General features: G+C 41.1%; 1 pseudogene; it reads right to left on the reverse strand.

The window, feature by feature from the left end:
• Positions 1–8,758: 8,758 nt before the first annotated feature.
• LOC102269989 (large ribosomal subunit protein eL36-like) lies at positions 8,759–19,175 on the reverse strand (annotated as a pseudogene).
• Between the last annotated feature and the right edge of the window lie 6,333 nt (positions 19,176–25,508).

The following is a 25,508-nucleotide window of genomic DNA, read 5'->3' on the forward strand; positions in this document are numbered from 1 at the left end:
CCAAGTCTTTGCGACTCCATGAACTGCAGTCTGCCAGTCTCCTCTGTCCATGGGATTCTCCAGGCAAGAACACTGGAGAGGGTTGCAATGCCCTCTTCCAGGGGATCTTTCCGACCCAAGGATTGAATCCATGCCTCTTGCATTGGCAGGCAGGTTCTTAAGAAAAACAGAGTAAGATAAATGGACATCTTTTCCTATCTTCATCCCAGGAAAGAGAGGCCAGTGGCTTTGTTTTTTTGTTGTTGTTATTCAGTCGCTCAGTTGTTTCCAACTCTGCAATCCCATGGACTGCAGCACACCAGGCTTCCCTGTCCTTCACCATCTCCCAGAGCTTGCTCATACTCCTGTCCATTGAGTTGGTGATGCCATCCAACCATCTCATCCTCTGTCATCCCCTTCTCCTCCTGCCCTCAATCTTTCCCAGCATCAGGGTCTTTTCCAGTGAGTCAGCTCTTCACATCAGGTGGCCAAAGTATTGGAGTTTCAGCTTCAGCATCAGTCCTTCCAATGAATATTCAAGACTGATTTCCTTTAGGATGGATTGGTTTGATCTTCTTGCAGTGCAAGGAACTCTCAAGAGTCTTCTCCAACACCACAGTTCAAAAGCACCAATTTTTTGGTGCTCAGCCTTCTCTATGGTCCAACTCTCACATCAACACATGACTATTGGAAAAACCATAGCTTTGACTATATGGACCTTTGTTGGTAAAGATGTCTGTGCTTTTAATATGCTATCTAGGTTTGTCAGAGCTTTCTTTCCAAGAAGCAAGTGTCTTTTAATTTCATGGCTGCAGTCATCATCTGCAATGATTTTGGAGCCCAGTTTTTTTCTTTTCCTAAGATTTCTCTTTATTAGTGATTATTTGCATATATATTACAAGAAGACAAAAGGGACCGAATAAATCTGGGCCACTTGGTAACAGAGTTGATCCACTTTCAGCCAGCGGACAGGTCAAGCTTCAGGACACAGAGTTCCTAAGATCTCTTGAGGGATTTATGGCTGATAGTTGAGGGGTCTGGGATGGTAAGAAGGGTTTGGTGGAAGTGGCACAATCCAAAAAGATGGTTTGCATTTTCCTCCAAGACTGGGAAAGGAGAATGGGGTTACAGGGAAAGACTGGTACTCCAGTGATGCGGCACCAGCGCTTGGCCCCATACCTGGATAATTCGGGCTAGGGTGGCATCTCACAGACTTCTCCAAAATTCCAGGGGCACTTAAAAACACCAACCAGAGGTTTCACAGAAATATTAGTACAACCGGCATAGAAAAACTCTACAGAAACCCAAACCAGAATGCCGAGAGGTTTAGGGAAAGAGCAGAATTTTGACCCTTCCACTCAGCCAGCACCCAACTAAAAAGCAACACAGATGGTGAGTCAAGAAAATAAGGATTCACGTGCAGCCATCGGAGGAGAGTTGAGAGGGAGCAGCCGAGGAGGGCCTCACTCAATGGTGAGAGCTCGGTTTCTTTGCTGCCTTCGGGTGACCCTGAGGTGGCATTTACTCTCTAGAATTGCCCTACAGGAGCAGGCTGGGGGCCATCTTCTGTGGGTTTAGCCTGAGACTGCACCCCTGCTCGGTGTCTTCCCTGCTTGTCCCGTCCTCTGTGGTTTTCTCCTGGGAGTTCTTCCTAAGACAATGTCTGCACACAAATCTTTATCTTACAGTCTGCTTCTGGGGAACCCATCCTTAGCCATTCATTCTTCTTAACTCTGAGCTGCAGTGGAGGAAATGCTAGTGATTAGATCCTGCCTGACATGTAGAAGAGTTCTTTAATTGGAACAATCTTTTGAAACAAAGTTTCTTCCACCCAGAGGCGTCAGTGGTTTGCTTCATGGGTGCTGTTTTGGGTGACCAGGACCTAGAATAAAAGAGGGTCTCTATAAGAGCCTTGAATGAACACTGTTTCTGGCTATGGACTGACTGCCATTGTAGGCAAAGGAACAAGGTGACAGGCAATGTGAATGAGATTTGTAAATAATAAAGTGCTATCAAAGGACTGAACACTAGGGTAAAAGAGGACAAAAGAAGCAAAGAGAGAAAGAGAAACTAACATGTTGTGCTTAGTCTCTCAGTCATGTCTGGCTCTTTGCAACCCCATGGACTGTATCCCGCCAGCCGCCTCTGTCCATGGGATCCTCCAGACAAGAATACTGAAGCGGATTGCCATGCTCTCCTCCTGGGGATCTTGCCAACCCAGGGATTGAACCCCAGTCTCTGGCCTTGCAGGTGGATTCTTTACCATCTGAGCCACCAGGGAAGCCCAAGAGAAGCTAATAGTGAAGTACTAAATAGAGATGCCTCTTTGGGGGAGCAGTGGTCACTATTCTGTCTCCAAATCACTCCCTGATTTGCTGTGTAACAGAACTTGGTGGCTCAGAATAACAGCAGTTTTGTTTGTTTGCTTATAGCTCTGTAGTCTGGGCCGGGCTCCATGGGGCATCTTGTCTCTCCTCCATGTGATCCCAGCTCAGATGGCTCTACTGAGGCTGGAAGACTCACTTTCAAGACGCTTCTTTCCCTGGCTGGCAAGTTGCAGTTGGCCTTCAGTTCTTGTCCGTGAGCCTTCTCAGGGAGCAGATTTTACTTCCTCACAGCGTGGAGTCCACGTTCCAAGACCAAGTGACCCAAGGGTCAGGAAGTAGAAACTGGCTGTTTCTTGATATCTGCTCCTGGAAACTGGCACTGCATCCACAGCATCACTTCTGCATTTTATTGAACAATCACAGAGCCCAGATTCAAATGAAGGGGTCAAAGGCCCCACCTATCAATGACAGGGAGAATGAACAAATTTTGCAGTCATGGTTTTAAAATGCCACAGACGTCTTCCATCAAGTTGAGACAACTGGAAATCTGAGAGACCTCTTCACACCTTCCATTTTTCATTTTCTTATGTGTAATGTACAACGAAGACTTGCTGAGGGTTTCCCAGGTGTCTCAGTGGTAGAGAATCTGCCTGCCAATGCAGGAGACGTGGGTTCAGTCCCCGTATCAGAAAGATCCCCTTGAGAAGGAACTGGCAACCCACTCCAGTGTTCTTGCCTGGGAAATCCCACAGACAGAGAAACCTGGCAGGCTACAGTCCCTGGGATTATAAAGAGTCGGGCATGACTGAGCATGCACGCACGCACACACGCACACTGGACCAGCTGGCACTTTTTTTTTTCATTTTTTTAATTGTGGTAAAATATACACAACGTTGTCTTCACCTTTGGCTGTTGTGAGTAGTGCTGCTATGAATACGTGCATACAAGTGTTTGTTTGAACATCTGATTTCAGTTCCTTTGGGTACATATCTAGGAGTGGAATTGCTGGCCCGTATGGTAGTTCAGTGTTTAACTTAAAGAGGAACCCTTAAGCCATTTTCCATATTGGTGGCACCATTTGAATTACCACTGACAATGTATGATGGTTCCAGTTTCTCCATAGCTTCACTAATGCTTGTTATTTTCTGCGTGCCTGCCTGTGCGCTCAGTCACTTCAGTCATGTCCAACTGAAGAGACCGAACGAGTCTCTTGCATTGCAGGAGAATTCTTTACCACTGACCCACCAGGGAAGACCTGTTATTTTCTACAGTAAGTGTAAAGTGGTAACTTGTGATTTTGATTTGCATTTCCCTAGTGTTGAATTGGAGAATTCAATTGGGAATTGGGGAATTCAAGGGGAATTGGGGAATTTCCCTAGTGTTAAATTGCCACTGGAGATGGCAATGGCACCCCACTCCAGTACTCTTGCCTGGAGAATCCCATGGATGGCAGAGCCTGGTAGGCTGCAGTCCATGGGGTCACTAAGAGTCGGACATGACTGAGTGACTTCCCTTTCACTTTTCACGTTCATGCATTGGAGAAGGAAATGGCAACCCACTCCAGTGTTCTTGCCTGGAGAATCCCAGGGATGGGGGAGCCTGGTGGGCTGCCGTCTCTGTGGTTGCAGAATCGGACATGACTGAAGCGACTTAGCAGCAGTGATTAATTATATTGAGCATATTTTCATGTGTCTGTTGGTCATTTATCTTCTTTGAAGAAATGTCTATTCAAGCCCTTTGGTCATTTTTTAAAAATTTGGTTATCCTTTTGTTGTTGACCTGTAAGAGTTTTTGTTACATTCTGGACCGTAAACAGTTCCTAGATAGATGATTGAAAATATTTTCCTCCCAGTCTCTGGCTTGTCATTTTACCCTCTTTACAGTGTTCTTTGGTGCATAGAAGTTTTACATTTTGATGAATTTTAATTGCTTTTGTCTTTTGTTGTTATTTTTGGTGTCACATCTAAGAATCCATTGTTGAATTTTAGGTTATGAAGATTTATTACTATCTTCTAAGAGTTTTATAGTTTTAGCTCTTACGTTTAAGTTTTGATGATTTTTAACTTAATTTATGTATATGATGTAAGCGTGTCGAAATTCATTCATGTGGGCCCATTGTATGTGGACATCAGTTGTCGCCCGGCCATTTGTTGAAAAGATGATTCATTCCTCATTAATTGGTTTTGTCCATTTACCAAAAATCCATTGCCCAAAGATGTATGGATTTATTTCTGAGCTCTTAGTTCTATTTCATTGATCTATACGCCTATCCTTATGCCAGCACCACATAACTTTGATTACTCTCAGAATTTGTACTAAGTTTTAAAATTAAGGATATATGTTCTCCAATTTTGTTCTTCTTTTTTCAAGATTACTTTGGCTATCTGGAGTCCCTTGAAATTTCAGATGGATTTTGGGATCAGCTTTTCCATTTCTGAAAAAAAAAGGCTCCTGAGAGTTTGGTAGAGATTGCACTAAATCTGTAGATTGACTCAGGGAGTGTTCCTGTTAATAATGTTACTAAGTCTTTCAACCCATTACCACAGGTCTTTAATTTCTTTGAGTAATGTTTTGTAGGATTCGTTACTGTACCTCCCTGGTTTAATTTACTCCTAAATGTTTCTCCTTTTAGATGGTATTATAACTGAAATTGTTTAATTTCCTTTTCAGATTGTTCATTGCTAGTGTTTAAAAGTATAACAGATAATTATGTTGGTCTTATCCCATAACTTTGCTGAATTCAATTATTAGCTCCATTTTTTTTTTTTTTTTTTTTTGTGTGGATTCTTCAAGATTTTCTCTATATAAGATCATGTCTTCTGCAAATAGAGATAATTTTATCTATTTCTTTCCAAGTTAGGTGCTCTTTATTTATTTTTTCTTTCTTTATTGGCCTGCCTAGAACTTATGGACAATGTTAAATAGAAATGGCAAAAGTTGGCATTCTTATCTTGTTTCTGATTTAGAGGAAAACTGTCAGTCTTTCACCATTGAGTTTATTAGCTGTGTATTTTTTTTTAAATAAATACTTTTTACCATGTTGAAGCAGTTTCCTTTATTCCTAGTTTATTGAGTGTTTTTTTAAACCATAAAAGGATGTTGAATTTTGTCAGTTTTCTTTCCATATCAATTGAGGTGATCATATAGTATTTTCCTCACTTGTATTAATGTGCTTTGTTATATTGATTGATTTTTGTATGCTGAACTATACTTGCATTCCTGAGATAAAGCCCATCTGGTCACAGAGGATAACCATTTCAGTATGCTGCTGCATTTGTTCTGATACTGATTTGCTGAGGATTTTCACATTTGTATGCATAAGGGCTGTAGGGTTTTTTTTGATGGCTTTGATGTCTTTGTCTGGCTTTAGTATTAAGGTAATGCTGGCTTCATAGAATAAGTTAGGAACCATTCTTTTCTCTTAAGTTTTTGAGAAGATTTTGAGAAAGATTGGTGGCAATTCTTCTTTACATGATTGGTTGAATTCACCAGTGAAGCCATTGGGTCCTGGGTTTTTGTTGTTATTGGGGAGTTTTTATTGTTGATTCAATCTCTGTGCTGGTTACAAGTTTATCTTAATGATTCTGTTTCTTCTTGAGTCAGTTTTGGTACTTTGTGTGTTTCTAAGAACTTGTCCATTTTATCTAAGTTATCTGATTTATGGCAAATGATTTTTCATAATATTCTCTTTTCATTCTTCCCGTGAAGTCTGCGGTGACATCCCCACTGTCATTTCAGATTCTGGTCATTTTGGTCTCCGCACCACCCCCACCACCTTCCACCGCTGGTCTAGCTACGGGCTTGTCAGTGCTGTTGATCTTTTAAAAGAATCAGCTTCTGGTTTCGTTGACTTTCCTTATTTTTTTTCTAGTCTCTATTTCATTTATTGACACTCTAATTTTTATTTCCTCTTTTTGAAGTTTTGGATTTAGTTGCCCCCCCCCCTTTTTTTTTTATTTCTTAAAGATGTAAGGTTAGGTTATTGATTTGAGATCTTATTAAAAAAATGATTTTTTTCTTTTGGTCCATGCTGTGTGGCTTGTGGGATCTTAGTTCCCCAACCAGGGATAGAACCCAGGTCCTCACGTGTCAAAGTGTGGAATCCTAACCACCGGACAGACAGAGATTTCTGGAGATCTTATTTTTTAAAGGGTAAATGATTTATGCAATCTGAAGAGAAATCAGAGTATTGAGATCTTACTTTTTAACAAAGACATTTAAAGCTATAAACTTCCCTTTGAAAGCTACTTTCACTGCATTCTATAGATTTTATGTTTTCATATTTATCTCAAAAAATTTGTTAATATCTCTGTGATTTCTTCTTTGACTCATTGATTGTTTAAGAGTATGTTCTTAAATTTCTGAATTTTTGTGAATTTCCCAGGTTTCCTTCTCTATTGATTTATCTTCTAGTTTGCTGATTATTTCCTCTGCTCAAATGCATCATTGAGCCCATCAGGTAATTTTTTCATCTAAATCATTGTAATTTTCAACATCAGACTTTCTGTTTGGTTCCTTTTTGTAATTTCTATTATCTCTTTATTTGTTTAGACATTGTTCTCCTGCTTTCTTTTATTTCCTTGTGCATGGTTTCCTTTAGTTCTTTGAATATATTTAAGACAGTTTATTTGATCTAAAATCTTTGTCTAGTAAATCCAATGTTTGACCTTCCTCAGAAATGACTTCTAATTATTTTCTTTCTTTTTTGCAAATGAGCCATATTCTCTTGTTTCTTTATATGTAGCTTATTTTTTTTCCCCCCAAATGGACACTTTGCGTATCATAATATGGTACTGGAAATCAGGTTTTTTACCCCTGTGATTTCTTGTTACTGCTTAGTATGGGATGTTGTTTGTTTAGTGACTCTTCTGAACTACTTTTTAAAAGACCATGGTCTTTGTCATGTTTGACCATTGAAGTCTCTTCTTGTTTGTTAATCAAGAAACTAATCACTTGACAGAGATTTCCTTAAAGGAAAAGAGTCAAAAAGGAAAAGAAAAGAAAACTCTCCCGGTCTTTTCTGATTGGTTCTGTCACTGATTGGGCCACTTCTTCAATGCTAAGCCAGGTCTTTTTCAACTCTGACTTAGCTATCATTCTCTGTGTGGAGCTTAAAGATCAGTCAGGCTTTCCTGGTGGCTCAGGTGGTAAAGTGTCTGCCTGCAATGCAGGAGACCTGGGTCTGATCCCTGGATCGGGAAAAGCCCCTGGAGAAGGAAATGGCAACCTACTCCAGTACTCTTGCCTGGAAAATCCCATGGAGGGAGGAGTCTGGCAGGCTACAGTCCATGGGTTAGCAAAGAGTCGGACATGACTGAGCAACTTCACCTTAAAGGTCAGTCAGAGGTGAAAACTTAGGGTCTTAGATATTTTGCAGGTGTGGGACACACACACGTCTCTCCTGATTGCCCAGAATATGCAGATGGCACCCAAAGCCTTTATGCCCCCATGCACCTCCCCCCTGAACTTCCCCTATCCAGACTACTCGTCCATCCATTGCAGGCCCTGTCTGCTATCCCCTGCTTTGTGTGTGTGTGTATATGTTAGTTGCTTAATCATGTCCAACTCTTTGCAACCCTATGGGCTGCAGCCCTCCAGGCTCCTCTGTCTATGAAAATCTGTAGGCAAGAGTACTGGGGCAGGTTGCCATGCCCTCCTCCAGGGGATTGCCCGAAGGGGTCAAACCTGGGTCTCCTGCATTACAGGCAGATTCTTTACTGCTTAGCCACCAGGGAAGGCCCATTGCCTGCTCCAGGGAGCTGCAAATAGAACATTCACCTTTAAATACTTCTGACAAACACTACCTGGAAAGCTACCCTAGCCCTGAGAAAGTTCCAAGACTCATCTCGCAAGGATCCATCAGACGGGTCAAATCATACAACGACAGTTCCTAGAGACCAGGATCAGGGTTGCCCCGTTTGATACCAGCAAGCCCACACCAAGAATCTGGACCACCATCCTCATGCCTGCTGGTGAGGTGGGGGTTGGGGGATAATAAGTAGGTAAATTAAAATGTCACAGTGGTTTTTTGGACTGCAAGGAGATCAAACCAGTCAATCAGAAAGGAAATCAGTTCTGAACATTCATTGGAAGGACTGATGCTGAAGCTGAAGCTCAAAAACTTTGGCTACCTGATGCGAAGAGCTGACTCATTGGAAAAGACTCTGAGGCTGGGAAAGATTGAAGGTAGGAGAAGGGGATGACAGAGGATGAGATGGTTGGATGGCATCACTGACTCAATGGACTTAAGTTTGAGCAAGATTCAGGAGTTGGTGAAGGACAGGGAAGCCTGGGGTGCTGCAGTCCATGGGGTTGCAAAGAGTCAGACATGACTGAGCAATTGAACTGAACTGAACTGAACTGTGGGTTTTCTTAGAATGAAAATTGTGTTGCTTCTTTCCTTTTTTTTTTTTTTAATCTTAAAAGGTTTATTGTGCACAGAGGAGAAGGGCTCAGTCTTTCTTGGCTGCCACTTTCCTCATGGAGGCCATGGCGTTGCTCAGCTCCTCTCTTTCTCTTGGCATTTTTTGTGTGTCCCCACCCTTTTTTTTCCCTTTATTTAAAAAAAATTATTTAATTGGAGGCTAATTACTTTACATTCTTTTTTTAATTTATTTTTTATTGAAGGATAATTGTTTTACAGAATTTTGCTGTTTTCTGTCAAACCTCAGCATGAATCAGCCATAGGTATACATATATCCCCTCCCTTTTGAACCCCCATCTCCCTCCCCATCCCAGCCCTCTAGGTTGATACAGAGCCCCTGTTTGAGTTTGCTGAGCCATACAGCGAATTCCTGTTGGCTATCTATTTTACATATGGTAATGTAAGTTTCCATGTTACTCTTTCCATACATCTCACCCCCTCCTCCCCTCTCCCCATGTCCATAAGTCTGTTCTCTATGTCTGTTTCTCCATTGCTGCCCCATAAATACTTCCATACCATTTTTCTAGATTTCATATATATGGGTTAGAATACAGTATTTATCCTTCTCTTTCTGACTCACTTCACTCTGTATAATAGATTCTAGGTTTATCCACCTCATTAAAACTGACTCAAATGCATTCCTTTTTATGGCTGAGTAATGTTCTATTGTGTATACAACCACAACTTCTTTATCCATTCATCTGTCATTGGACATCTAGGTTGCTTCCATGTTCTAGCTATTGTAAATAGTGCTGCAATGAAAAATTTTCAATTTTGGTTTCCTCAGGGTTTATGCCTAGGAGTGGGATTGCTGTGTCATATGGTGGTTTTATTCCTAGTTCTTTAAGGAATCTCCATACCATCTTCCACGGTGGCTGTATCAATTTACATTCCCACCAACAATGCAAGAGTGTTCCCCTTTCTCCACACCCTCTCCAGCGTTTATTGTTGGTAGACTTTTTGATGATGGCCATTCTGACTGGTGTGAGGTGATATCTCATTGTAGTTTTTGATTTGCACTTCTCTAATAATGAGCGAAGAGTTGACTCATTGGAAAAGACTCTGATGCTGGGAGGGATTGGGGGCAGGAGGAGAAGGGGACAACAGAGGATGAGATGGCTGGATGGCATCACTGACTCGATGGATGTGAGTCTGAGTGAACTCCGGGAGTTGGTGATAGACAGGGAGGCCTGGCGTGCTGCGATTCACGGGGTCGCAAAAAGTCGGATGTAACTGAGCGACTGAACTGAACTGAATAATGAGTGATGTTGAGCATCTTTTCATGTATTTGTTAGTTATCTGTATGCCTTCTTTGGAGAGATGTCTGTTTAGGTTGTTTTCCCACTTTTTGATTGGGTTGTTTGTTTTTCTGGTATTGAGTTGTATGAGCTGCTTGTTTATTTTGGAAATTAATCCTTTGTCAGTTTCATTTGCTATTATTTTCTCCCATCCTGAGGGTTGCTTTTTCACCTTGCTTATAGTTTCCTTTGCTGTGCAAAAGCTTTTAAGTTTAATCAGGTCCCACTTGTTTACTTATGTTTTTATTTCCATTACTCTAGAGGTGGGTGATAGAGGATTTTGCTTTGATTTATGTAATTGAGTGTTTTGCCTATGTTTTCCTCTAAGAGTTTTATATCTTCTGGTCTTATATGTAGGCCTTTAATCCATTTTGAGTTTATCTTTGTGTATGGTGTTATGAGGTGTTCTAATTTCATTCTTTTACATGTAGCTGTCCAGTTTTCCCAGCACCATTTGTTGAAGAGGCTGTCTTTGTCCCATTGTATATTCTTGCCTTCTTTGTCAAAAATAAGGTATCCATAGGTTTCTGGACTTTCTATCTTGTTCCATTGGTCTATATTTCTGTTTTTGTGCCAGTACCATACTGTCTTGATGACTGTAGCTTTGTAGTATAACCTGAAGTCAGGAAGGGTGATTCCTCCAGCTCCATTCTGCTTTCTCAGGACTGCTTTGGCTATTCACAGTCTTTTGTGTTTCCATATGAATTGTGAAATTTTTTATTCTAGTTCTGGGAAAAGTGCCATTGGTAATTTCATAAGGATCACATTAAATCTGTAGATTGCGTTTGGTAGTATAGTCATTTTCACAGTATTGATTCTTCCTACCCAGGAACATGGAATATCTCTCCCTCTGTTTATGTCATCTTTGATTTCTTTCATCAGTGTCTTATAATTTTCTGTGTACAGTTCTTTTGTCTCCTCAGGTAAGTTTATTCCTAGATATTTAATTCTTTTTGTTGCAATGGTGAGCAGGATCGATTCCTTAATTTCTCTTTCTGAATTTTCATTGTTAGTATATAGAAATGCAAGTGATTTCTGTGTATTGATTTTGTATCCTGCAGCTTTGCTAAATTCACTGATTAGGGCTCTCTATGTATAGTATCGTGTCATCTGCAAACAGTGAGAGCTTTACTTCTTCTTTTTTGATCTGGATTCCTTTTATTTCTTTTTATTCTCTGATTGCTGTAGCTAGGATTTCCAGAACTATGTTGAATAATAGTGGCAAAAGTGGATGCCCTTGTCTTGTTCCTGATCTGAGGCTGAATGTTTTCAGTTTTTCACCACTGAGAATAATGTTTGCTGTAGGCTTGTCATATATGGCCTTTACTATGTTGATGTAGATTCCTTCTATGCCCATTTTTTGAAGAGTTTTAACCATAAATGGGTGTTGAATTTTGTCAAAGGCTTTTTCTGCATCTATTGAGATTATCATATGGTTTTTATCTTTTAATTTGTTAATATGGTGTATCACACTGATTGATTTGCATATATTGAAGAATCCTTGCATCCCTGAAATAAACCCAACTTGATCATGGTGTATGAGTTTTTGATGTTGCTGAATTCTGTTTGCTAAAATTTTGTTGAGGATTTTTGCATCTACATTCATCATTGAAATCGGCCTATAGTTTCCTTTTTTTGTGTTGTCTTTGGTTTTGGTATCAGGGTGATGGTGGTCCTGTAGAATGAATTTGGAAGTGTCCCTTCCTCTGAAATTTTTTGAAAGAGTTTTAGAGGGATAGGCATTAGCTCTTTAAATGTTTGATAGAATTCTCCTGTGAAGCCATCTGGTCCTGGGCTTTTTGTTTTTTGGGAGGTTTTTGATCATAGCTTCAATTTCAGTGCTTATGATTGGGTTGTTCATAATTTCTATTTCTTCCTGGTTCAGTATTAGAAGATTGAACTTTTCTAAGAATCTGTCCATTTCTTCCCGGTTATCTATTTTATTGCCATATAGTTGTTTATAATCATCTCAGTCACTCAGTTGTGTCTGACTCTTTGCAACCCCATGAATCACAGCATGCCAGGCCTCCCTGTCCATCACCAACTCCCAGAGTTCACTCAGACTCACGTCTATCGAGTCAGTGATGCCATCCAGCCATCTCATCCTCTGTCGTCCCCTTCTCCTCCTGCCCCCAATCCCTCCCAGCATCAGAGTCTTTTCCAATGAGTCAACTCTTTGCATGAGGTGGCCAAAGTACTGGAGTTTCAGCTTTAGCATCATTCCTTCCAAAGAAATCCCAGGGCTGATCTCCTTCAGAATGGACTGGTTGGATCTCCTTGCAGTCCAAGGGACTCTCAAGAGTCTTCTCCAACACCACAGTTCAAAAGCATCAATTCTTTGGCGCTCAGCCTTCTTCACAGTCCAACTCTCACATCCATACATGACCACAGGAAAAACCATAGCCTTGACTAGACAAATCTTTGTTGGCAAAGTAATGTCTCTGCTTTTGAATATGCTATCTAGGTTGGTCATAACTTTCTTCCAAGGAGTAAGTGTCTTTTAATTTCATGGCTGTAGTCACCATCTGCAGTGATTTTGGAGCCCAGAAAAATAAAGTCTGACACTGTTTCCACTGTTTCCCCATCTATTTCCCATGAAAGGATGGGACCGGATGCCATGATCTTCATTTTCTGAATGTTGAGCTTGAAGCCAACTTTTTCACTCTCCACTTTCACCTTCATCAAGAGGCTTTTGAGTTCCTCTTCACTTTCTGCCATAAGGGTGGTGTCATCTGCATATCTGAGGTTATTGATATTTCTCCTGGCAATCTTGTTTCCAGCTTGTGTTTCTTCCAGTCCAGCGTTTCTCATGATGTACTCTGCATATAAGTTAAATAAACAGGGTGACAATATACAGCCTTGACATACTCCTTTTCCTATTTGGAACCAGTCTGTTGTTCCATGTCCAGTTCTAACTGTTGCTTCCTGACCTGCATACAAATTTCTCAAGAGGCAGATCAGGTGGTCTGGTATTCCCATCTCTTTCAGAATTTTCCACAGTTTATTATGATCCACACAGTCAAAGGCTTTGGCATAATCAATAAAGCAGAAATAGATGTTTTTCTGGAACTCTCTTGCTTTTTCCATCATCCAGCGGATGTTGGCAATTTGACCTCTGGTTCCTCTGCCTTTTCTAAAAGCAGCTTGAACATCAGGAAGTTCACGGTTCACATATTGCTGAAGCCTGGCTTGGAGAATTTTAAGCATTACTTTACCAGCGTGTGAGATGAGTGCAATTGTGCGGTAGTTTGAGCATTCTTTGGCATTGCCTTTCTTTGGGATTGGAATGAAAACTGACCTTTTCCAGTCCTGTGGCCACTGCTGAGTTTTCCAAATTTGCTGGCATATTGAGTGCAGCACTTTCACAGCATCATCTTTCAGGATTTGAAATAGCTCAACTGGAATTCCATCACCTCCACTAGCTTTGTTCATAGTGATGCTTTCTAAGGCCCACTTGACTTCACATTCCAGGATGTCTGGCTCTAGGTCAGTGATTACACCATTGTGATTATCTTGGTCGTGAAGATCTTTTTTGTACAGTTCTTCTGTGTATTCTTGCCATCTCTTCTTAGTTTCTTCTGCTTCTGTTAGGTCCATACCATTTCTGTCCTTTATTGTGCCCATCTTTGCATGAAATGTTCCTTTGGTATCTCTGATTTTCTTGAAGAGATCTCTAGCCTTTCCCATTCTGTTGTTTTCCTCTATTTCTTTGCATTGATCGCTGAAGAAGGCTTTCTTATCTCTTCTTTGGAACTCTGCATTCAGATGTTTATATCTTCCTTTTCTCCTTTGCTTTTCACTTCTCTTCTTTTCACAGCTATTTGTAAGGCCTCCCCAGACAGCCATTTTGCTTTTTTGCATTTTTTTTCCATGGGCATGGTCTTGATCCCTGTCTCCTGTACAATGTCATGAACCTCATTCCATAGCTCATCAGGCACTCTATCTATCAGATCTAGTCCCTTAAATCTATTTCTCACTTCCACTGTACAATCATAAGAGATTTGATTTAGGTCCTACCTGAATGGTCTAGTGGTTTTCCCTACTTTCTTCAATTTCAGTCTGAATTTGGCAATAAGGAGTTCATGGTCTGAGCCATAGTCAGCTCCTGGTCTTGTTTTTGCTGACTGTATGGAGCTTCTCCATCTTTGGCTGCAAAGAATATAATCAATCTGATTTCGGTGTTGACCATCTGGTGATGTCCATGTATAGAGTCTTCTCTTGTGTTGTTGGAAGAGGGTGTTTGTTATGACCAGTGCATTTTCTTGGCAAAACTCTATTAGCCTTTGCCCTGCTTCATTCTGTATTCCAAGGCCAAATTTGCCTGTTACTCCAGGTGTTTCTTGACTTCCTACTTTTGCATTCCAGTCCCCTATAATGTAAAGGATATCTTTTTTGGGTGTTAGTTCTAAAAGGTCTTGTATGTCTTCATAGAACTGTTCAACTTCAGCTTCTTCAGCGTTACTGGTTGGGGCATAGACTTGGATTACTGTGATATTGAATGGTTTGCCTTGGAAACGAACAGAGATCAGATATTTACAATTGTTACAATCTTCTTGGATTGATCCCTTGATCGTTATGTAGTGTCCTTTCTTATACCTTGTAATCTTTATTTTAAGGTGTATTTTGTCTGATATGAGAATTACTACTTCAGCTTTCTTTTGCTTCCGATTGACATAGAATATATTTTCCCATCCTCTCACTTTCAATCTATATGTGTCTTTAGGTCTGAAGTGGGTTTTTTGTAGACAGCATATATATGGGTCTTGTTTTTTTATCCATTCAGCCAGTCTGTGTCTTTTGGTTGGAGCATTTAAACCATTTACATTTAAAGTAATTATTGATATATATGTTCCTATTGCCATTGTCTTAATTGTTTGGGGTTGATTTTGTAGATCTTTTTTTTTTTTTTTCCTGTTGTATTTCTTGACTGTATAAGTCCCTTTAACATTTGTTGTAAAGCTGGTTTGGTGGTACTGAATTCTCTTAACTTTTGCTTGTCTGAAAAGCTTTTTATTTCTCCATCAATTTTGAATGAGATACTTGCCGGGTACAGTAGTCTTGGTTGTAGATTTTTCCCTTTCAGTACTTTAAATATACCCTCACATTCCCTTCTGGCCTGCAGAGTTTCTGCTGAAAGATCAGCTGGTAAGTGCATTTGGTTGCCCTTGTGTGTTACTTGTTGCTCCTCCCTTGCTGCTTTTAATATTCTTTCTTTGTGTTTAGTCTTTGTTAGTTTGATTAGTATGTGTCTTGGCCTGTTTATCCTTGGATTTATCCTATATGGGACTCTTCATGCCTCTTGGACTTGAGTGAATATTTCCTTTTCCATGTTGGGGAAATTTTCAACTAATACTCTCTTCAAAAGTTTTCTCATACCCTTTCTTTTTCTCTTCTTCTTCTGGGACCCCTATAATTTGAATGTCTGTTCATATGATATGGTCCCAGAGGTCTCTGAGACTCTCCTCAGCTCTTTTCATTCCTTTTACTTTATTCTGCTCTTCAGAAGTTATTTCCACCATTTTATCTTCCAGCTCACTGATTTGTTCTTCTGCTTTAGATATTCTGCTGTTGATTCCTCCTAGAGTATTTTTAATTTCAGTAATTGTGTTGTCTCTGTATGTTTATTCTTTAATTCTTCTAGGTCTTTATTAATTGATTCTTGCATTTTCTCCATTTTGTTTTCAAGGTTTTTGATAATCTTTACTATCATTGTTCTGAATTCTTTTCCAGGTAGTTTTCCTATTTCCTCTTCATTTATTTATACTTCTGTGTTTCTAGTGTGCTTCATTTGTGTTGTATTTCTCTGCCTTTTCATTATTTTTTTAAAAAGTTATTGTGTTTGAAGTCTCCTTTTCCCAGGCTTCAAGGAAAGTTGAATTCTTTCCTTGAAGAAGGTTGAATTCTTTCTTCCTTTTGGTTTCTTCCATTCTAAGATTGGTCCAGTGGTTGGTGTGAGCTTCGTATAGGGTGAGATTTGTGCTTAGTTTTTGTTTCTTGGTTTATCTTCTGATGGCAAGGCTGAGTGAGGTGGTAATCCTATCTGCTGATGGTTAGGTTTGTATTTTTGTTTTGTTTGTTGTTTAGATTAGACGTCCTGCACAGAGTGCTACTGGTGGTTGGGTGATGCTGGATCTTGTATTCAAGTGGTTTCCTTTGTGTGAGTTCTCACTGTTTGATACTCCCTAGGGTTAGTTCTTTGGTAGTCTAGGATCTTAGAGTCAGTGTTCCCACTCCAAAGGCTCAGGGCTTGATCTCTGGTCAGGAACAAAGATTCTACAAGTGGTTTGCTATGGCATTAAATGAGATTACAACAAATATCCAAAAACGAGAAACCAAAGATGAATCCCAGACAAATGGTAGTTACAAAATCAGGCAAATAATAATTAAAATAATGGAATATACACATATACACCCATGAGCAAAGTCAAAACAGTCCAACAAAAATAAAGTACAGTAGACTGACCTGGCTAATAAAGGAAATAAATTATATTTACCAATTAAGAACAAAACTAACTTAAGCACAAACTGGAAAACAAAACTAAAGGTGCCAAGTGGGGAATAAAGCAATGAAAACAACACTTAACAAATATGTTGAAAGAAAGGAAAGAAATAATAAATATGCAAAGTTAAATAGAGGTAGATAAAGAAGATTTATATACATTAAAAAATTAACTGCAAGGGGGAAAGAACAGTAGGAAAAGCAAACAAAGGAATAAATGTAGAAAAACAATAGGTTTAACAAGTTAAAAATTAAAGATAGAAAAAAAAGAAAAAAAAAAAAAAGAGGAAAATTCCATGGAACTGCAAAAGCCCAACATAGAGGCAGAGGTTTAAGACAACAATAAAAAATGTGACTAAGAAAAAAAAAAAAGCTCAAAAGCTTAACTGGATTCTTAGTGCCAATAAAATCAACAACTACAACGGGGGTGGGGGGTGAAAGGGAAAAAAAATCCAAAAGAATCTACAGAACAAGTAAAAAAAATATTTTTCTTGAGTCACTGCTGTCAGAGTCCTTTCCCGCACTGGGAGTCAGAGTCCACCTCACCTCCCTAGGATGCCCTCCAACACTGTGCTGATCTCTGGACCTGCTGTGGGGGCAGCTCAGATTCTAATCTGGTCCTACTCCTGTGTGTTCTTGCCTCCGATGTCCACAGCTATCAGAACTAGTGTGTTTACTTTTGTGGGAGCTCTCAATGGCCTTTTATATATTCCATAGATACAAAGTCTGCCTAGTCCACACAAAGATCGTGTGGATTTAATCTGCAGCTTGTACAGCTGGTGGGAAAGGTTTGGGTCTTCTTCCCTAGCCACACTGCCCCTGGGTTTCAACTGTGGTTTTATTTCCACCTCTACACGTGGGTCATCCACTGGGGTTTCCTCCTGAGGCTGCCCTGGAGGGCTTGGGTTTGCCCCTGTGAGGGCCAGGTGTGGAGGTGGTGCAGTTGCTTGGGTCGCAGGGGTTCTGGCAGCACCAGGTAGTCAGAGGGGTTGGCGGCTAGGGCAGCAGGAAATATAGTGCTCTAGAAGGGTATGGCCAGAGAAGGCAATGGCAACCCACTCCAGTACTCGTGCCTGGAAAATCCCATGGGTAGAGGAGCCTGGTAGGCTGCAGTCCATGGGGTCGCTAAGAGTCTGACACAACTGAGCAACTTCCCTTTCACTTTTCACTTTCATGCATTGGAGAAGGAAATGGCGACCCACTCCAGTATTCTTGCCTGGAGAATCCTAGGGACAGGGGAACCTGGTGGGCTGCCCTCTATGGGGTCGCACAGAGTCGAACATGACTGAAGCGACTTAGCAGCAGCAGCAGCAGCAGCAGAAGGGTATGGCAACCAGTATTGGCCAATACGCTCCAGTATTCTTGCCTGGAGAACCCCTTCTCTGATAGAGAAGCCTGGAAGGCCATAGTCTACAGGGTCGCAAAGAGTCAGACACTATCAGAAGCAACCCTGCATGTATTGACAGGACTTTTTCTGCCTGTGGCAGCTCTGCCCCAGTGAGAGTTGAATGTGGAGGTGGTGCAGCTGCTTGGCTTGTGGGGACCCTGGCAGTGCCAAGGGTGCAGGGACATGGACTGCCTCGGCTGCAGGAGTTATGGTTCTATCACAGTCTTTTTCCGAGCCTCTTGTAGCTGGCAATCAGAAGGCCTCTTTGGTCAGTCTTTCTCTGTAGCTCAGCCCATTCAGGCACTTAGAGGGCTTCCTTGCCCGGGGTCCTGCTCTGTAGATCGTTGCATCAGTCACTGAAAAAAGCACCCTAGCTGGGGTCCTACTCTGTAGTTCAGTGCGTCAGGCGTTTGATGGGCCAGCCTCTCTACTGTTCAGCTGCCAATGCTGGTGTGTGGGGAGAGAGAGGCTTGGTGATGGCTCCCCTTCCATGTGTGACTCAGCAGTATCACCTTGCTTCCATGGCTGCCTGGCCTTCCTCCACAGGCATTTCCCACCACGATCTCCCTCACATCCCCTCAATCTGTCTGTCTGCAGTCAACAGCAGCCCTCACCCTGGTATTGTTCCACAATCCCTAAACTCCAGCTCCAAGCCGCTGCACGTTCCAGGGGACCAGCGCTCCTGTTCAGGGTATGTATGGCTGCAGCAAGTAGGCTGCCACAGATCAGCTGTTTCACTCTCAGCCTTAAATGTTGGAGACAGTGGCACCAACGTATGGATCAGACCCCTGCTTCAGTTCCCCCACCTGCCGAGGGCAGGTCCAGTCCTACTAACACTCCTGTTTTTCTCCCTAATTCCTTCATCCTACCAAGTTTTGCATGGTTCTACATACTCTTTTCCACTGGTCAGGTCCTCCTGTCTGCGCTCAGCTGGTGTTCTGTGTGCGCTTGTGTGTCTGAAGGTGTATTCCTCATGTATCCGTGGAGAGAGATGTACTGTGTGTCCATCTCCTCCTCCGCCATCTTGTTCTCTCCCCCGACCCTTTTCTTGATGAACTTGAGGGCCCGCTTGTCCTTGGAGACCTTGAGCAGCTCCATGACCTGCTGCTCATAAGATGCACACCTCCCAGATCACGTTCTGCACAAATGTGGTGTGTTTGGTAAGGTGCCCGCGACGGCCACTGTGCCTCAGCTTGCTCACATTCTTGGTCACCTTGCAGCTCTTGCTGAGGCCCATGGCCATGGGGTAGCTCAGAGCCATGGCTGCTGTTCTTCAAAGGCTGCCACTGTGGAAGGACCACATGTTCCTTTTTTAATGTTCCCCTGGGGGCTGTAAAATTTTGTTCAAATTCAGAGTTCTATAAAAGTCAATCCTGATAAGTTTTTGCCAGCTTTATAATTGTTTTCTAAAGTCTCTTACTTTTCCATTTTTAATGACATCATCAGATCTCTTGATTTTAATTCTACAGTATCTCTAAAATGTGACTTCTCTATGTATTTATTTATATTTCTTTATTTGGCTACCTCAGATCTTAGTTGCAGTAAGTAGAATCTTGGTTGCATCCGGTGGTATCTTTCCTTGCGGTGCATGGATTCTCGAGTTGTGGCACCTGGGCTTCGTTGCCTCTGGCATGTGAGATCCTAGCTCCCTGAGTAGGGATTGAACCCATGCCCCGTGCATTGGAAGGCGGATTCTCAACCACTGGACCACCAGGGAAGTACTGAGGATGGCTTTCTTCTACCAAAGCTCAGTAGGAATATCCGTCTCCTTCAGCTACCACTCTGTCTCTGGCTTCCCATAACCATCCCTCCCAAGGCCCTCAGGCCTGCAGTTACAATGGTCCCCATTATTACTAACCCTGATGTGTGACACCATCCCAAGTTTGCTTCTCTTAAATGCACCCGCACCTTGGAACATGATCCCTTTACTAGACTCTCTTCAGTTGCCCCTGCTGCTTCAGGTCAAGTGCTCTGTCAACATCTTGCCAACAACCTGACTGGTTATCATGAGACTATATTCTGGCTGAGGAGAGGTTGGCAACGTGTCCCGTGGCATCACCTGTGAGCTTTTCTTGGGTCTTCTCCTCTCTTCTTTGCTTCTTCTCTTTCTCCTGCCTTGGATATAATGCTGCCAACCATCCTGGGTGCCGAGGACAAGGGCCACCCTTAGGAAGGCAATGTCATGCCCTGGAAGGAGCCTGCCTCCTGAGGGCCTCATGGGGAAGAAGTGATGTCAATTGTGTGATTCTGGGTGAACTGCTTCATCTTTTTAAATCTTAGTTTCCTTATCTGCAAAGTGGGTCTTAGTACTAGCGGCCCGCAGGCTTACAATGAAGACAAAAGGAGATAATTTACACACAGGCCTGCACAAAAGAATGCAACCAAACAAAAGGGGGTCCCATACATATTGTGAATTTGCCTTCAGTGAAAACTTCAAACCTTTATACTCCTTCAGGGAAGATGCACAACCTATCTTTACTTTCACCAAGGGAATAACACCTTAGATTTGCAGTTTGCAAAGCACCTTAATGTTCGTTATATTTAATCCATGCAACACTTCCGGGAGGGAGGAGGCAGTTTGGCATGACTATTTAAAAAATTTTTATTAGGAAAGGTAGAGCCATAGGAGAAAGAGATGACCTGCAGAAAGATACATAACTGGTTAACTAAAGAGGGACAGAATCAAGTCTAGAATTCTGTCAGTTGACCTCCACATGAGAGAAGAAGGCAACTGAATGTCCTTGTTGGGAAATCTTACTATGCTTATTAAAAATTGCCCTGTGGCAAAACATCAGGTCTCTGATACCAGCTTCTGTCAGAGGCCAGTCTGCAAGTTGTTCCCTGAGAGAACGTGGCGCCTCGTCAGGACGGGGGCGTGGGACACAGTTGAAGGGCTTCCTGGGACAAGGGAACAATGGGCAAAGTCCACAAACAAATGTGAAGAATTGGAGAAAAAACCCCTCAGAGTCTATGATGCTTGGTATTAAGACAACCTTGTGGCTGTCATCGTTTTTCTTTCTAGCAAGGAACTCATAGAGTCAGACATGACTGAAGCGACTTAGCAGCAGCAGCAGCAGGGAACTCAAGAAAGAGGACGTGGAGAAGCCAGAGCATTGTGATTTGCAGCTAGAAAGGAAACTTCGAGCCTCTGATAGTATGAGCCTAATGATGTCTGCTTTCCAGGTCACAGGGGGAGGCAGGCACCTGAGCTGGCAGCCCGACAAGTAGCCCCAAGGGCTCGCCTAGATCTGTGCACTATTTCAGCGATGCGCACCAGTCCGTTTTGGGTGAAAGACTATGATTAAACCACGGCAATTAACGGTTGCGACTTACAGGGCAAGGGTTTTAAATTTTTAAAGAAAATTTTTGGTCACACTGTGAGGCACATGTGTGTGTGGGATCTTAGTTTCCCAACCAGGGGTTGAACCCACGTCCCCGCATTGGAAGCATGAAGCCTTAACCATGGGATATCACTTCACACCTGTCAGAATGGTTGTCATCCAAAAGACAACAAATAACAAATGCTGTCCAGGGCGAGGAGAAAAAGGAACCCTCGGATACTGTTGGTAGGAATGTAAGTTGGTGCAGCCACTGTGGAAAACAGCATGGAGGTTTCTCCAAAAAACAAAAGTAGAGCTACCATGAAGAGTGAGAATTGTTAGCTGTTCACACTAACTGAGTTAGTTTCCAACTCTTTGTGACCCCATGGACTTTAGCCCGCCAGGCTCTTTCTATCCATGGAACTCTCCAGGGAGGAATATTGGAGTGGGTAGCCATTCCTTTCTCCAGGGGATCTTCTTGACCCAGGGATCCAACCCAGGTCTCCTGCATTGCAGGCAGATTCTTTACCATCTGAGCCAGCAGGAAATCCCAGAGCTACCGTGTGATCCAGCAATTCCACTCTGGGGTGTGTATATATATATATATATATAAAACCTTCAAAACGTTAATTCAAAAATATATACGCACCGTAATGCTTCTAGTAGCACTATTTACAATCACCAAGATGATGGCTGGATAAAGAAGATGTGTTGTGTGTATACATCTGTGTATATGTACATACGCATAATGGAGTACTCAGCCGTGAAAAAAGAATGAAACTTTGCATTTGGAGCAGCATAGTTGACTTGGAGGACATTGTGCTAAGTGAAATAAGTAAGACAGAGAAAGACAAACACTGTATGCTATCACATGTGGAATCTAAAAAATAACAAAAACCTAGCGAATATAACCAAAAAGCAGAATCCCAGAAAAAGAGGAACAAACTAGTGGGAACCAGTGGGGGTGGGGAGGAGCGATACAGGGATGGAGGGGTGAGAGATACAAAGTACTGGGTGTGAAACAGGCTCCAAGGGTGTATTTACAGAACAATATGGGAAATATAGTGACTGGTAATTATAAATGGAGTATAACCTTTAAAAATTGTATAAAATGTGAGAATTACACATGCGCAAAGAATGGCCAGATTTTATGTTCTATTTAGTCTGCTAGTACTTTCTATCTATTCTTCAGCCAGTTCTATAGCATCTTGCTGCTGTTTAGTCCCTGAATCATCTCTGACTCCTTTGTGACCCCACGGAGTGTAGTTCGCTAGGCTCCTCTGTCTATGGGATTTCCCAGATAAGAATACTGGAGTGGGTTGCTATTTCCTTCTTCAGTGTATCTTCCTGACCCAGGGATTGAACCCTTGTCTCTTGCATTGGCAGGCGTAGTTTTTAACCACTGAGCCACCTGGGAAGCCTGTTCTATATCATAGTTATTACCATAACTTGAAAATAATTCCTCCTCCTTGCTTTTCTACAGAAATGCTTTTGCAATTTTTTTCTCCATTTGTTCTTCAGAATTGAATGATCAATAAAATGTATATTCTCAAGAAAACAAAAATATATTGGCATTTTGGTTAGAATTGAAATGAATCTCTAAGTCAATTTTGGCAGCATGGATACCTTTACAATATTAAGTCTTACTAGCCATGAACAAAATATGTTTCTCTGTTAATTCAGGTCCTTTAAAAGTCTCTTAATAAATTTGCTTAATATTCCCCATGAGTTATTGATGTCTTCTGTTTAGATTTAATGGGTATCCAATCTTCCCTGATGTGCCTATGAATGTGGCCTTTTTATTAAAAAATGTCCTCTAATTATTTGTTACTGATATGTAGAATGAAATGAACTTTTAAACATTAATATCATAGCCAATCATCTTGGCAAAATCACCTTTTTATTTCTAATAATTTATCTGTGAGTTCTATTCATTGTCTCTGAAAATGGTCATATCAGATGCAAATAGTTTCAGCTTTATTTTCTTCTTTCTAATTTATGCTTCTGTTTATTTTCTTGCCTCATTGCACTAAGACATCTAATAAAGTATTCAGTAGAAATAGTGATGGTGGGTACATGGGTCCTGTTTATTTTAAACGGAATGCTTCTAAGATTTATTCTCTTAAGATGATGTAAATTTCTGTAGTAAAAGTTCCTCTTTATTGCACTCAGTCGCTGTCACATCTGACTCTTTGCGACCCCACGGACTGGAGCCCACCAGGCTCCTCTGTCTGTGGAATTTTCCAGGCAAGAATCCTGGAGTGGGTTGTCATTTCCTTCTCCAGGTTCCTCTTTATTACTAATTTACAAATGACTTTTTTCCATGTAATCACATTGCAATGTAGCAAATGCTTTTTTCTGCATCTACTGAAATGATCATTTTTTCTTTCTTAATGTGGTGAACTACAAGTATTTTCTGATGTGAAACTCTGCTTTTATACCTAGTAGGGTAGATTGCAGAGATAGCCATAATTTTTCACTTCTCCACACAACCATATCCTGTGCAGTATTACGATACAGTTCCTCCCATAAACAGGTGGAGTTCATTCTCCCATCCTTGAATCTGGGCAGGTGTTGTGGCTTGCTTTTATCAACAGAAGCAGTGGAAATGCCTGCATGCCAGTTCCAAGCCTCTGGAGGCCTTGCAGCTTCCACTTCTACTTCCTCTCTTGGAGCCCTGCTCCTATCCTATGAATAAGACTGGACTAGACATCTGTGTGATGAAAGACACGTGTGGTCCGGTTATCCTATCACCCCAGAAGCCAGCCAGCCGATCACAAGATACATGAGTGAGGATATCCTGGATTGGCTGGCGTCCAACAAACATCCCAGTTGATAGCAAACACACGGGTGACTCTGCCTGAGGTCAGCCACGGCTGGCCCGGATCAGCATCACTGCCTAGCTAACTACAGACCCATAAACAATAATGCATGCTTATCATTGTAAGCTACTGAGCACTAGAATAAACCCAAATTGGTCAAATAAGGTGCACTACCTTATTTAAATATTATCATATATGACTTCATTTTTTTGATATTCATGAATGAAATGAGTTCATAATTTTTGTTTCTTTTTCAAAAATTTATTTTTAATTGAAGGATAATTTCTTCACAGTATGTGTTGGTTTCTGCCAAACATCAACATTTTTCTTTCTATGCTTTTGGTTTCTGATATTAGGATATTGGTTACCTTTTAGAATAATATAGGGGGATATTTCCTCTTTTTTATTTTTGGGGAGAGTAAGATTAAGATGACTTGGTTCTTGAAAGTTTGTTTGGAAAAGCATGTAGATTTGTTATTTTGGGGGAAGAATTTGTACTACTCTTATATTTCTTTAATAGTTATAAGTATTCAATTAAAAAATTTCTCAAGTCAGATCTGATGTCACATTTTTCTAGGAATTTGTTCAATTTAACCTAAGTTTTGAAATTCCCAGCATGTAATTATTGATGGTATCTTCTATTATACAATTCTATTCTATTCTATTATAAAATTCTGTTTTATCTCTAGTTGTGTTTCTTTTAAAATTATTTACCTGAATCATCTCTTTTTCTTGATTAGCCTTTTCAGAGCATTGTCTATTTTGTTATTTATTTTTCTAAGAACCAGCTTCTAACTATATGGATATACTCCATTTTACTCTTTAAATGTATTTCTTTGGAATCAATGAAATATGGTGATCTGCTATTAATCAATGAAATAAATTTCCCATGAACCACCACTTCTGTTGCAGCTCATAAGTTTTGATGTGCAGTATTCATTATTACTCACCCTTAGTATTTTAGAGCTTCCAGTGTGATTTATTCTTTAATTCATGATTTCAGTGGCAGTGTTTTCAGTTATTCAAATAGAGCTTTTAATTGATACTTGTGTTGTGATCCTCTAACATCATTTTCGTATTTCCCAAGAACGTGGTCTGAGAAACTGTTTTCTGGATTTCACTGAGGCTTCTTCATGGCCTGGCACATGATTTGTTTGTGTAAATATTCCTGTGTACCTGAAAAGTGTGTGCACTCTCATTATTATCCGTGTCTGTCTGTAAGGTGAAGCTCATTCTTCGTGTGGTTGGGATCTTCTAAGTTTGCCGATTTTGTTTCTGATCGATTAATTATTAAGGAATACATGGTGAAATGCTGGTGGATTTTTCCATCTCTTTGTGAAGTTGTGTTAAGTTTTGCTTCATATCTCGGCAGGCACTTTCATTAGATATCAACACGTTTAGAATGACTGGATTTTCTTGGCGAAGTGAAACTTCCATCATTATGTACTGACA

The sequence above is a fragment of the Bos mutus genome, chromosome 21, assembly GCF_027580195.1.
Source record: "Bos mutus isolate GX-2022 chromosome 21, NWIPB_WYAK_1.1, whole genome shotgun sequence".
NCBI lineage: Eukaryota > Metazoa > Chordata > Mammalia > Artiodactyla > Bovidae > Bos > Bos mutus.